The 13389-nt window shown below is 46.4% G+C and overlaps 1 non-coding gene across 1 annotated transcript; it reads right to left on the bottom strand.

The window, feature by feature from the left end:
- Window positions 1-7242: 7242 nt before the first annotated feature.
- On the bottom strand, window positions 7243-7314 carry TRNAM-CAU (transfer RNA methionine (anticodon CAU)). The gene has a single exon. It is a non-coding gene; the product is annotated as a tRNA-Met (tRNA).
- Window positions 7315-13389: the final 6075 nt, after the last annotated feature.

Genomic DNA, 13389 nt, shown 5'->3' with positions numbered 1-13389 from the left:
AAATCGAAGAACAACTAAGACAGGAGAACTTAATGGTTTATGGGTTTGTAGAGACACATCTTAGGGACATGGAACAACCGCCCTGTAACCCTGATTATGCATGGGAATACTGCAACAAGGTGCAGGGTAGCAGAAAGGGGGGGGGAATAGGAGCACTCATTCATAAAAATAGAAATTGGCAAAGGTCAAACAGGAATGCAAGGAGCATTTATGGCTAAAAGGAAAAGTAGCAGGGGCGAAAACACTTCTAGGCTTTGTATACCTTTGGACTGGATCAAATGCTAAAGAGGAAAACAAAAAAAATGTTGGACTGTATAGCAGCGGACATCAATGAGCTAGGAAAAGGATGTGAAGTAATTGTATTAGGAGACATGAATGCGCATGTTGAAGATATGGATGGGTACACAGACTCCACAGGTAACATGCTGCTGGATATGTGTGAGAGGCTTAACTTAGTTGTCTGTAACTCTACTAAAAAGTGTGACGGGATCATAACATCGGAGGTAGGGGGTCGAAACTCGACAATAGATTATGTGTTAATGTCACATAGGATGTACGATAGATTAGGAGCCATGACTATAGATGAACAGGGCTCCAGAAGTATAGGTAGCGACCACAATCGTATCAAGTTGAGTTTTAAGAGGGACACTAAAGCACGAACGACGCGCGAGGAAACGCCAGATGTGATTTTTTACTCAGAAGACCAAGTGGAAATAGCGGCCAAACAAAGTGAAGAGGAAATATCAGAGGGTACTGAAACTGATTGGACTTACCCAAAGTTAATGAGACTATTTGAGCGTGAGCTAGGTAAGGCGCGAGTCAGGAAAACAAGGCAAGGGATACGAAAACTCAAGAGCTGTTTGGATGAAGAGGTTAAGAAGGACCTAAAGAAACGTCAGGAAGCCTCCAGGGAACACAGGCATTCCAAAAGTAAGGCAGAACCTGAAGCAGAAGTAGAGAGGAAATGGGTAAACTAAATAAAATGCGAAAGGGAAGCATCCCATTTGATCAACGAGAAAATCAAGACAAAAGGGTCCCAATGGCTGTCAAAAATAAGCAATAAAAAGATAAACAGGCAGCTAGAAAATTCTGGCAACATCTGAACTCCTTGGGTAATAGGACAAGCCTAGAGCAGAGGTATATAGTAACAGCTCAAGGTACTCGGTTAGAAGGAGAGGAGGCAATGGAGCATATAGGAACCATGATGAGGGAAAAATTTACGAAACAGAGAAATGGTACATGCAGTACGTCGGAGAGGGATAGCCCGGTCAACCCACTGCTTTCGCTTGGACAAAAAGAGTGGGAAAGGGCTGAGAAGAGGGTACCAAGTAGCACATCGGCAGGCCCCGATGGTATTCCAATTACGTTAATAAAGAAAGTGGGCCCGAAATCTAAGAAATCATTGAAAGAGGTGGTGAGCAAAATGCTAGTGGATGGTAAAGTACCGGACGAATGGAGGCTAAGTAGGATGAGAATGATATATAAGGGAAAGGGGGACAAAGCTGACATAAATAACTACCGGCCTATAAAAGTGACGTCAGTGGTTTACACGGTGGTTATGCAGATTATAAAGGACAGACTGCAGGCTTGGGTAGAGAACGAGGGGGTACTTGGAGAGCTACAAAATGGGTTCCGGAAGCATAGGAGGCTAGAAGACTATCTGTTCTCGCTAACACAGTGCATTGAAATAGCTGAAAAGGAACACAGACCCCTATGGCTGGCGTTTTTGGACATCAAGGGAGCCCATGACAGTGTACTTCAAGAGGGCTTGTGGGGCATTCTGGAAACTTTAGGAGTGCAAGATGGAGTAACCAATTTCTTAAAAGATATCTTTAAAGGTAACCGGGTGATTATACGATAGGAAAAGCAGGTTTCGGAGCCTGTAATGATTCGGCGGGGGCTTAGGCTGGGGCGCCCATTGTCACCTCTGATGTTTATGCTGTACCTACAAGGTTTAGAGGCCAAAATACAGCAAAGCGGACTCGGCTTCAACCTATCATTTTTCAAACAAGGAAAATTGATTGAACAGTCATTATCAGGACTGATGTACGCGGATGATACTGTATTAATGGCTGACAATGCAGAAGATCTGCAGGAGTGAATGGACATATGTGGTACAGAAGGAGACAGATTAGGCTTGAAGTTTAGCAAAGAAAAATCAGCAGTCATGATTTTTAATGATAACATTTGTGGCGAGCATAAGATACAGGACGCCACGCTGGAGATAGTCGATAAATACAAGTACCTTGGGGTGTGGATAAATAATGGCATTGAGTATCTGACAGAGTACGAAAAATATCTAACGACTAAAGGTAACAGAAGTGCAGCAATTATGAAGAGTAGGGCACTGTGGAACTACAATAGGTACGAGGTAGTACGAGGGATATGGAAGGGGGTAATGGTACCAGGCCTGACTTTCGCCAATGCAGTTCTATGTATTAGAACAGAGACCCGGCAACAGTTGGAAATTAGGCAACGTGGTGTGGGTAGGCTCGCTCTGAGAGCACATGGCAAGACACCAAATCATGGAGTGCAGGGGGATCTGGGCTGGTCTTCTTTCGAGGGCAGAGAGGCTAGTAGCAATACAGCATTTGAGGAGCGATTGAGAAAAATGGGGGAAATTCGGTGCGCTAGGAAGGTTTTCAGTTACTTATACACGAGGAATGTTGACACGAGGTGGAGGAAGCGAACTAGAAAATTGACAAGCAATTAGTTGGGCAGTATCGGGGGGACAAGTAACGAATCATCTGTCAAGAAAAAGCTTAAGGAGACAGAGAGGGGTATGGGGAGTACATAGATGCAAACCAAACCGGTATTGGAGACATACAGGACGTTTAAGCAAGAAATAGCCAAAGAAAATATTTACGATAACTCTAAGGGAAGCTCATTGTTGTTTGAAGCCAGGACAGGTGTACTGCGGACTAAACGTACCGAGCCAGATACCAGGAGAGAGAGAGAGAGAAGGAGATTATTGAATATGGGAAGGAAAGGTTGGGGTAAAGTGCAGCGCAGTAACTCTCTCTCAGCAGAGGACACCTCAACCGCGCTGCACAGGGGGTAGGGAATGAAAGTAGGGGGAGAGAAAGAGCACCACAAACAGCAGCACGCCGCGGAAATGTGATGGAGCTAAAGGCGGTCGGCGAGGCCGACAGCCTCGGCGAATGTCAGGAGCGCACGTAGAAGTGTCCTGTGGCGTGAAGGGCAGCCCGAGGGGTGCAGGAGTTCAGTCACGGTGTCGCACGGCAGGCCGTGCCCACGGTAAACACGGGCAAGGGACGCGCGCGCGAGCGAAAAGTTGGGGCACTCACATAGCAGGTGCTCGAGTGTCTCGATCGCGCCGCAGTCGCGGCAAAGGGGAGAGGGGGCTCCACGCAGTCGATGCCGCCGCTCGGCGGGCCACACAGAACCGGTCCGAAGGGCGAGGAGGAAGGCGCGCTCGCGCCTAGTGAATCCGGTCTGCGGGAGCTGACGCGGTGGGCGCCCCTGCGCAACTCGGTCCAGATACCAGGAGATAGATTTGGTGTGCGAGGCGTGTGGAGAGGAGGAGGAAACGGCTGAACACCTGATACTTGCTTGCAAACAACTTCACCCTGCAGTTGAATCTAGCGGGGGACTATTCAAAGCTTTGGGTTTTAAAGACAGTGAAAGTAGAATAGACTTTGAACAGGTAGAAATAACTAAACGGAGACTATGTGATTGGTGGAGAATATCAACGCAAAAGTAAAGGAGTAAATACATAGGTATGCATGCATATAGAAGCATTAAAGGCTAAGTGGCGCGCGCCGCCACCACCCGATTAAAAGGGTTGAGCCTCAATCATCCATCCATCCATCGTCATGCCAGCTGTGCAAAAGCGCCCCCCCCCCAAACTCGGCTCGTGGCGATCGTCCCAGCGAATCCTCCACGCGCCGCTGCCGTGGGGAGGCGCTCGCTCTACGTGACGTCATGTCAGCTGTGGAAAAGCCGCCCCTCAACTCGGCTCGTCGCAGTCGTCCCAGCGAATCCTCCACGGTATGTCTGATGATGTCTATAAGGTGAAGTTGCAACGATTTCCTGCAGCTAAGAAGCGCCGGTGTGCGGAAGAAACGGATGAAGAGCGGGAACAACGTTTAGCTAAACGGCTTGCATATTATGCAGCCAGGCGAATCCGTTCAACATCTCTTGATCTGGGTGTATCTACAAGTATCATGCATGCTCTCAATGCTGAGGCGACTTTGGCGACACCTGATCGTTCGACAGCAAGCCTTATGGATGCTTTAAATGGCGACGAGACTGCATCTACATGTTCGATGAGCAGTATGGAACTCTACAACCTGAACAGAAGATTGCTTTCGCAATCCACTAGGCTTAGCAAAGCTAAGCCTCTGCCAATTTATTGTCTTGCGTCGCAGTTAGGTCGTGGCGTCGGATCGTGGTTGCGTCGTGTTGACGTGTGGTGGTACGTCGCGTAGTCAGGTCTTTGTCTGATGCATTCTTTGCTTCCAGGCTTCCTCGAAAAGGCGTTGCGTCGTTGTTATGTCGTCTAGACAGTCTCGTTGGCGTCTTCGTCGGCGGCGGTGGATCTTCGCCATTTCGACGAACAGCAACCACACCTCCATTGTTTGCTGCTTTTATTTGTCTGGATATGGGCTGCCGGACAGGTGCCAGGCTTGGCCAGTGTATGGCCGGCGTTGCGGCGACAGGTAGCGGCCTGGTGACGGCGAACGGTATGGTCGTCGAGATCTCCACTGAGCAGCGGCGAGGTAGTCAGCGATATCGCGAGGGCGTTCACCTTGCTGCGGGCACGGATCGTTGACGGCGAACATTCGGAGTCCCATTTCGCGGTATGGGCATCAGTTGTGCCCATGTCGGGCTTTCGCGCAGTGAAAGCAGAGCGGGTGGTGGTCGGGGGCGTGGCATATGTCCGTCTTCCTCGGGTAGCGGCGCTGGGCGACGGGCGGGAGAGCTGGCGGCGACGACAGACTGCAGAACTGCGTCGTTACAGCACCCTGGCGCAAGCGCGGAGAACGTGACGTTGGGCTACGGCGGCGTACGTCATGGCTTCCGGCTGAGGCTGCGGCGATTGAGGTACTCCGAGTGATTGCTGGAGCTTTTCGCGTACGATGTAGGCAATCGAAGCCACTTGAGGCTGTGGTGAAGAGAACAGCTGCTGAAGCTTCTCCCGCACGACCGCTCTGATAGTCTCGCGCAGGTCGTTGGTGAAGAGTGAATGAACTGCGGCGCAGTTTGTTCAGTTCGTGCGGCGATTAAATTGCCGGTTCCACACTTCCAGTGTCTTCTCGATGCTGGTGGCCTCGCAAAGAAATTCGTCGACGGTCTTCGGTGGGCTTTGTATCATTCCGGCAAAAATTTCCTCTTTCATACAATGCATGAGAAGGCGGACTTTCTTCTCGGACATTTGCGGGTCGGCGTGCCGCAATAAACGGGCCATTTCCTCCGTGAAGATCGCGATGGTATCATTGGCGCAGATGCTCTCAGGTTTCTAGTAGAGCTTGTGCTCGCTCTTTTTGCACAACGCTTGTAAATGTATGCAGGAAGCTGCTTCGGAACAGGTCGCAAGTCATTAACGTGGCTTCTCGATTCTCGAACCACGTCCTGGCAGCGTCTTCCAATGCGAAATAGACATGTCGCAGCTTGTCACCACCGTTACAGCTGCTATACGTAGCGACCCTCTCATACGTCTCCAGTCAGCTTTCCGGGTCCTCGAATGTTGAACCGCGGAACGTCGGTTGCTCCTTGGGCTGCTGCAGCAGGATCGGGGTTGGTGACCCTGGGGCTGTCATGGTAGCTGCTGTCGTGGCCGTGCTCTTCCTGCTCTTCTCAGTCCGTGCTCCGGGCGTAGTCCTTGCAGCCTGCGGCTAGCTCGTTGGTCCTTGGCGACGTTGCTGTTGTCTTCGTGGCTCGGACTTGGCTCACGGCTTTGAAGGGGCGTTCGGTACGTGAACTCACTGGCACCTCCACCAGATGTCACGTAGTACTCAAGGGGAATTATACAGCTTTAAAACTGTGAGTGGCAAAACTGACTTTTCATTGGGCCAACTCATGCCCACAAAAGCAAGTAACGCTCAAAGTGCCGCAATAGCGGCGAACACGGTCGGCAATCGGCGGAAATCTGATCTGCTGGTCAAATGCATCCGTTTTTATACATGAGCCATCGACCGTTCCTGGTGCCTGTGTGTCTTCCAGAAAGTTCTACAGCATTCTCGTCGCGCATACATGCAATCAGATTACACAAGGTTCGGTGAAGACAGACAGCGGAAAGAAGCATCGATAACGTTCCAGAAAATTCCGATACATGCCGGCGCATATCCGGCGCTGAGCGATAACATTTGTTAGAAGGTGAAGAGCGCTCCCCTGAAAAAACATAAACAAGTCCACGTGTCAATATGTTACATAAATATTTTACCTACGATGAGTTTATTTGGTTACAATAGTACACAATAGTACAGTTGTTACTTTTTCGATGAAAGGGGTTTTCCTTTGTTAATTTGTTTTTCAGTACATAGAGCAAATATAATACTTTTTGTTCGTAGTATTGAAGAATTTTCTTTATTTCAGATCAGTTGACAGGATTATTCAATGATTAGTTTGGGTCTTGTGTGGATAATAATCATACCAGTGCTTTTGATGTTTGATGGATTGTTAAATTTGATGTATGTGTTTGTTTTGATGTAGAAGTTTGTGCACTGCGCCGAAGGCCCAGTCAGACCCGAAGTGTTCTGTCTAGATTTCCTTTTTTCCTTGACAAAAAAATAAACTTGAAACTCAAGCTTATCCGTCAGCTTTAACGTCCTTCATATTCATAGTAATTTTGCATTTCTGACCAGTGCAGCGCCTTTTGCAAGCAGCGGAAACAAATTCTGCCATTAAGGGGCATCGTTCGCTGAATACAGGTCAGAATAAATGACAATGAAGCGATGTTCCGTAGATGCGACATGGGACAAGGACTCGAGCCTGCGGAGAGCTGTGTGATCTGGACCTGCCCTACGCAAGTCGTTTCACACATGTAGTAATTCTAATCGAGAAGTTTTCGTTCGTTTACGCAGGCGCTTGTACTACACACATACGGCATGAACGAGAAGAAAGGGGGTTAACCGAGGGGCCCGATTTTTTAAAAAAATCACATTTTAAGAAGCCAACAAACATAGACAACAATGGAAAGACGTGGGAGATTATATTTACTGACTAACTCAATTAAACAAATGATAAATTAATGGAATTGAAAATGAACGAAAAACAACTTGCCGCAGGTGGGGAACGATCCCACGCCCTCGCATTATGCGTGCGATGCTCTACCAATTGAGCTACCGCGACGCCGTCTTCCCCTCCACTTTCTTAGGCATTTATGTGTCCCTACTAGAACTCCCCCTGGGAGTGTTAGCCAGCGCCACCACTCACAAACCTTGGCGGCGGATGTGGAACATCCTTTCTAGGAACGTGGGATTGTTCCGCACCTGCGGCAAGTTGTTTTTTCCTCCATTTTCAATTCCTTTAATTAATAATTAGTGGGCTAGGCTGCAGCGGCACCGGCGCCATGTTTAATCGCTGCTTGTTCTTCATGCAGTTCTTCGGCTTCCTTGCTGTACCCACCTTTGCGGCGTCACATGGCTTGGAACTGCTTCGTCTGACTTGGCTCCCTTTGCGGTCGAGCACGTAGACGTCATCTAGTGCTTGCCCAGGAACTGCTCTATCGCTACCATATGCGATTACCTCGGCGTGTCCCACTTCAAGCTACAGCATGCCAGTCACCCCGATGTCCTGTCATTTGATCAGCCAATCATCGACAACTCTCGGTCTGTGACGCCAGCAGCCGACGGTATAAATGACCAGCGCGTGGATCGACTCTTCAGTGGGCTAGGCTGCAGCGGCACCGGCACCATGTTTAATCGCTGCTTGTTCTTCATGCAGGTATGTTACTATTCTGATGCCGAGTGTATCCGATCTGATGATCGCTTTCTGCTGCTGCTCCCTTGCCCACAACGTCTTGTATCCTGCTGCTCGCATGCATTGTATTGCGCAAGTTGTCTCCTCTTAAGCGGAGGTGTGGAAATCAACCCTGGCCCGGGCCCTCGATCAGTCTAAGTCTAGGCGCGGATCCGGTTCCGCTCTCGATGAGAATGACGATGCTCGCCCTTCCTTTGATAGCCATGACAAAAACGACCCTTTGGTATCCGAAATGTTCTCTAAATTATTGGAGGGGCAGACTCAGTTGGCCCGAGATGTTGCTGAAATTAAGTCATTTCAACAGTCAGTTGCGCGTCGCTTTCATGTTTTAGAGTCACGTATTCATGCACTAGAATCCACTCATATGTCCAAAGACTCTAGTTAACTGCGTGATTTACGTGCTGAAATAAATAACTTGACTACTAAGGTAACGGACTTGGTCTTAAAAAATCAGTCTTGAAAATCATTCTCGTAGAAACAATCTGATAATACACGGTATTTCTGAAGTAATGAATGAAAGCGCTACCACTGTGATGACTGCAGTTTCATCTGTGTTTACTGAGCACCTGAAGACTAGCTGCGCTCATATTGAGCGCTGCCACAGGCTCGGTAGAGCACGCACTGGTTACATTCGTCCCGTCATTCTTAAACTTTCTAACTTCAGCGACAGAACCCAGGTTTTACAAACGTTTCAAAACTGAAGGGCTCAAATTTCGTCATTAAAGATTTCTCTTCTAGGGTTCGGTTAATTCGGAAAAAAAAATCTGGGACGCATCAGCCTCTTTTCGGGACAGCGGTTCTGTTGTGAAGTTGAGATATTATCATGCTTTCATTAATAAGGTTCGTTATAGCTGGGATGACAGTTCAAACTCATTAGTAATGGCACCCGCTCAACGTGTTTCTTCTGAGTCTGGCCGTTTGACTTCCGTTCCATCCACTTCCTGAATTCATCCTGGCCGTTTTGAGAACCTTGTTGTCTTAAATATAAACGCTCGTAGTACTGTTAAAAAATTTCCTGATTCATTGTCCCTTATATCTATTCATTCCCCCCATATTATCGGCATCACAGAGACTTGGCTGCACAATGGTATTTACCAATCTGAGTTCACTCCACCCGGTTTTGTTTCCGTGCGCTTAGACAGGATTTGCAGTACTGGTGGTGGCGTGGCACTGCTTATCCGGTAGGATCTACGATTCTCAGTCTTGCCTTCTCCTCCAGAAACAGAATCCGTGTGGTGTAAAATTTACCTTCATAATCGGTGCATTGTGATTAGTGTTATATATCGTCCCCCCAGCTCTACTCTTGATGTTCTTCATGCTGTTGCAAATTTCATGAGCGAGATCAACATTGCTTCGTCGAGTTTTATCTGTATGGGTGACTTCAACGCCCCTGGCATCCACTGGCCATCATTGTCTGCAGTCTGTCGCGACACAGCTATTCGTAAAGAACTAATCAACATTTCCTTGTCCTTTGGTCTCACCCAGACTGTTCCTAGTGCAACCCGATTAAATGCCGCCCTTGACTTAGTTTCTTTACGCGCTAACCTAGCCGAACGTGACTTTTCTTGCGAGATAATTGATGGAATTTCAGACCATAAAGGCGTTTTAGTGTCACTCTCCTGTCCAATTTCTAAATATCCCCCTACACGTTTACTAGTTTCCCTGATTTCACTCCTGCGGACGACAACTCCATTACTGATGTCTTATCTCATCATTTCGATACGTTTAGTGCACTTGCAGACAACCAGGACGTCAACTGCCTTGCTAATTACTTTGAGCGTCTTGTCAAATCATGTATCAAACGTTTTGTGCCCATTAAAACTAAGAAAAAAAATTCTAACATTTCATGGATGATTCGTGATATTTTGCATTTGTCCCGTCGCGTTCGAAGGTTAAGGCGTTCCAGAAGAGGTACTGATCCCATGGCGTTGGATAGATTTGTGAAGGCAAAGAAAGAACTCAATCTTACGTTGTAAAATGCGAAGGATTTCTTTTTTCACGTTCGCCTGCACAATTTGTTAAGAACTAACCCACGAAAATTTTGGTCTTCTATTTTACCTCGCGATGCTTTATCCACTTCTTTCAGAATAGATAATGACGCCACCAACGACCCAGCGGTGATATCCGATGCATTCAACAAGTATTTCCAATCCGTGTTTGTTTCCGACAACAACTTTATCCCAACACTTACCAATATAGTTTCTTCTGGAGCAATCAGTGACGTTGAGATAAACTGCGAAGGCATCCTCAACCTTATATCAAACCAGGATGTTAAGAAATGCACCGGTCCGGACGGGATACACAACGCGTTCCTTGTTCGTTATTCGTTGTGGTCATCAAAATATCTTGCAGTCATATTCAGAAAGTCCTTATCATCCTCTACTGTACCTTCTTCATGGAAGTTAGCCAAAGTGCTCCCTCTTTATACATCTGGAGATAAGCAGTGTTTGTCGAACTAGAGACCAATTTCACTGACGTCACAGTCATGCAAAATTTTGGAACACATCATTCATAAGCACATCACGCTCTTTCTAGAATCAAATAATTTATTGCTTAACATGCAACATGGGTTTAGGCGCGGTTTTAGCAAGTTAACGCAGCTAGTTGAGTTCACACATGACATTTCATTTAACCTGGACGTAGGCAACCAGGTTGATGCCATTTTTATAGATTTCTCGAAGACATTTGACACCGTTTTACATTCTAAACTTATTGCTAAACTTAATGCTGTACTGCATAATCCTCACTTGGTTAAATGGATTTTAAGCTTTCTCTCATTTTGCTTCCAGTTAGTCTCTTACAGTTCGACTGACTCCGCTACTGTTGATGTGACACCAGGTGTCCCCAAGGCTCCGTCCTTGGGCCGCTTCTTTTTTTTAAATATACATAAACGATTTGCCACTTCACTGCTCTTCTAACATCGTCTCTATGCTGATGACAGCGTTCTATATGAAGTGATTAAATCTTCTAATGATCATTATCGCCTTCAAGAGTCGTTTTCTAGGTTTTGCGATTGGTGTAACACTTGGCAAATGTACATTAATTTCAATAAAACCATTCTGATTTCTTTCTGCAACAAATCTTCCCCCTCCCTTTTCAGTTACTCGTTCAATGGCCGTAGTGTAGAAGAGGTTTCTGAGTATAAGTATCTCGGTGTCATTTTTACGCATAACATGTCATGGTACAAACACATTGATCCCATATGCAGTAAAGCACTAAAAAAATTAGGTTACTTGAGGCGAACGCTAACCCGATCTCCTAAAGACACAAAGTTACTAATGTATAAATCTCTAATCCGCCCTGTTCTTGATTGTGCATCTGTACTTTCGAGCCCGCATCAGCAGTTAGAGATCAATAAACTAGAGGCTATACAGAAAAAAGCTGTGCGATTTATGTCATCGTTACGATCGCGACTTTTCGCCCTCTTCAACACTTCCTTCCTTGAACCTACACACGCTCTCTTCTCGTCGCCGTGTCGAATCATTAAAATTCTTGCATTGCATTGTCAATTCTTTAGTTAGGCTCTCAAATGATAATTAGCGCCGGGATCATCAACGAGAAGACATCATGACCTAAACTTGATACCCTACTACGCACGTGCTAACATGTTCAAATTCAGCTTTTTTCCGCGCTCAATCGAAGACTGGAATTCATTACCTGGGTCCATTCACTCCTGCTCATCCCAAACTTTTGCAACTACCATCCCAGATGCATATTCGTGCTCACCCATGCCTGGCAGCATTTGTATAACTTCTTGTGTATTTTTCTTTCATCAGTGCTCTTTTGTAAAAGTGTTCACTTGTGTTTACCGCTATATATATACTCCAATGTATTTTCTATACCTTTTGTTAACCCACTCCTGCTATAGCGCAAATTGCGCTGCAGTATGTATAAATAAATAAATAAATTCAATTAAAAAGTATGAGTAATCCCCCCTGTGTTTTCTATGGTGTCTACGTTTGTTGGCTTCTTGCGATATGACACATACGGCATGCAACACAGGCCACATTGTAAAGGAACTCCACTTTTTTCGTGCCGATTAACGGTTCCACACGAAAAGAAAATCTACACCGCAAGCATCGTTAGGGAGCTCAAAACGCGACTATTCTCGTAAGCTCGTTTTTCCAATTTAAGTCTGAGTCATTAGTTAGAACTCAGTCTATACAAACACTTCCTATACCCACAATCACGGAGCTTGTTTCGGACGATCTTTTTTTCGGATTCCAAGGGGCCCCGCTCCAGTTCTCGCGCAGGGCTAGTTGACACACCTCCTTTTCTATGCTAAGCATTGAAGGGCAAAGCCGAGTACGACTTTTGCACGCACCGTGTGTACTGCACTTGTGTTGCAAACCTTGTTGTACCCCTTGAGCAACTCTTGGTTTCTTCGTCTGTATCTCCGCGGTGTCTGCTCTTGCCCTATGAAAAACAGAACATAAACTAATACAACTTGCATTCTTGAAATTAACTATAGTGGATGAAGTGAAATGGATCCTCAGTTGATGAATAATTTGACAATTTGAAAATGTTTGTGCGCAAACAGACAGGGCAAAACAAGAAAAGCAACAAAAGGACGAGCGCTTGGCGCTCGTCCTTCTGTAGCTTTTTTTCTTTGTCCCTGTCTGTTTGCGCCCAAAAAAAGTTTCTAAATAATGAATCTGTTCCAAATAGGCCGACTCGCAGTTAACTTGACAAGGTGAGGATTTCGTGAGAGATGTCGAGAACGACCATACCTGAAACCTAAACAATTGGAAGATAATTTACCCTCCAGTTGAGGTCGATGAAAGGCAATGTTTTCCAGAGCGAAATTGGGGGGCCAAGCGTCTCTACGTGCACGCTTGCATGCGGCAAATTCCTAATGGGTTCTATTCTGCTTCAAGCATGCGTCACGTAATGGTTGCAGTAGCGGGTTTCTGGGCCGGGCGGTTCTCTGATCGAATTCCACCGGCGGTCATTTATATATTGATATGGCCTCTTTCGCTATATATATATATATATATATATATATATATATATATATATATATATATATATATATATATATATATATATATTGTCACGTGGTGGTGACGCTTAAGAACACAGTAGTAATACTGTGAAAGACAAAACTTTTATTAGGCGAACCTGTGCCCACAAAAACAGGCTACACTTATAACACAACGATAGCGGCGAACACGGTCGGCGATCGGCGCAAATCTAATCTGCAGGTCATGCGCGTCGGCTTTTATAGATCAGACGTCGAACGTTCCAGACTAATCGTCGGCACCCGCGTGCCTTCCACAAAGTTCTACACCATTCGCGTCACGCGATGAAACCAGATAACACAAGGTTCGGCGACAACAGACAGCCGGGTAGAAGCATCGATAACTTTCCAGAAAGTTCGGATGCATACAGGCGCGTCCCGCGCTGTGCGATTACATTTGTTAAGCGGCGAAACGTGGTCGCCCG

Source organism: Dermacentor variabilis, chromosome 3 (genome assembly GCF_050947875.1).
Source record: "Dermacentor variabilis isolate Ectoservices chromosome 3, ASM5094787v1, whole genome shotgun sequence".
Taxonomy (NCBI): Eukaryota; Metazoa; Arthropoda; class Arachnida; order Ixodida; family Ixodidae; genus Dermacentor; species Dermacentor variabilis.
This window is presented reverse-complemented; position numbering and strand designations above follow the sequence as displayed.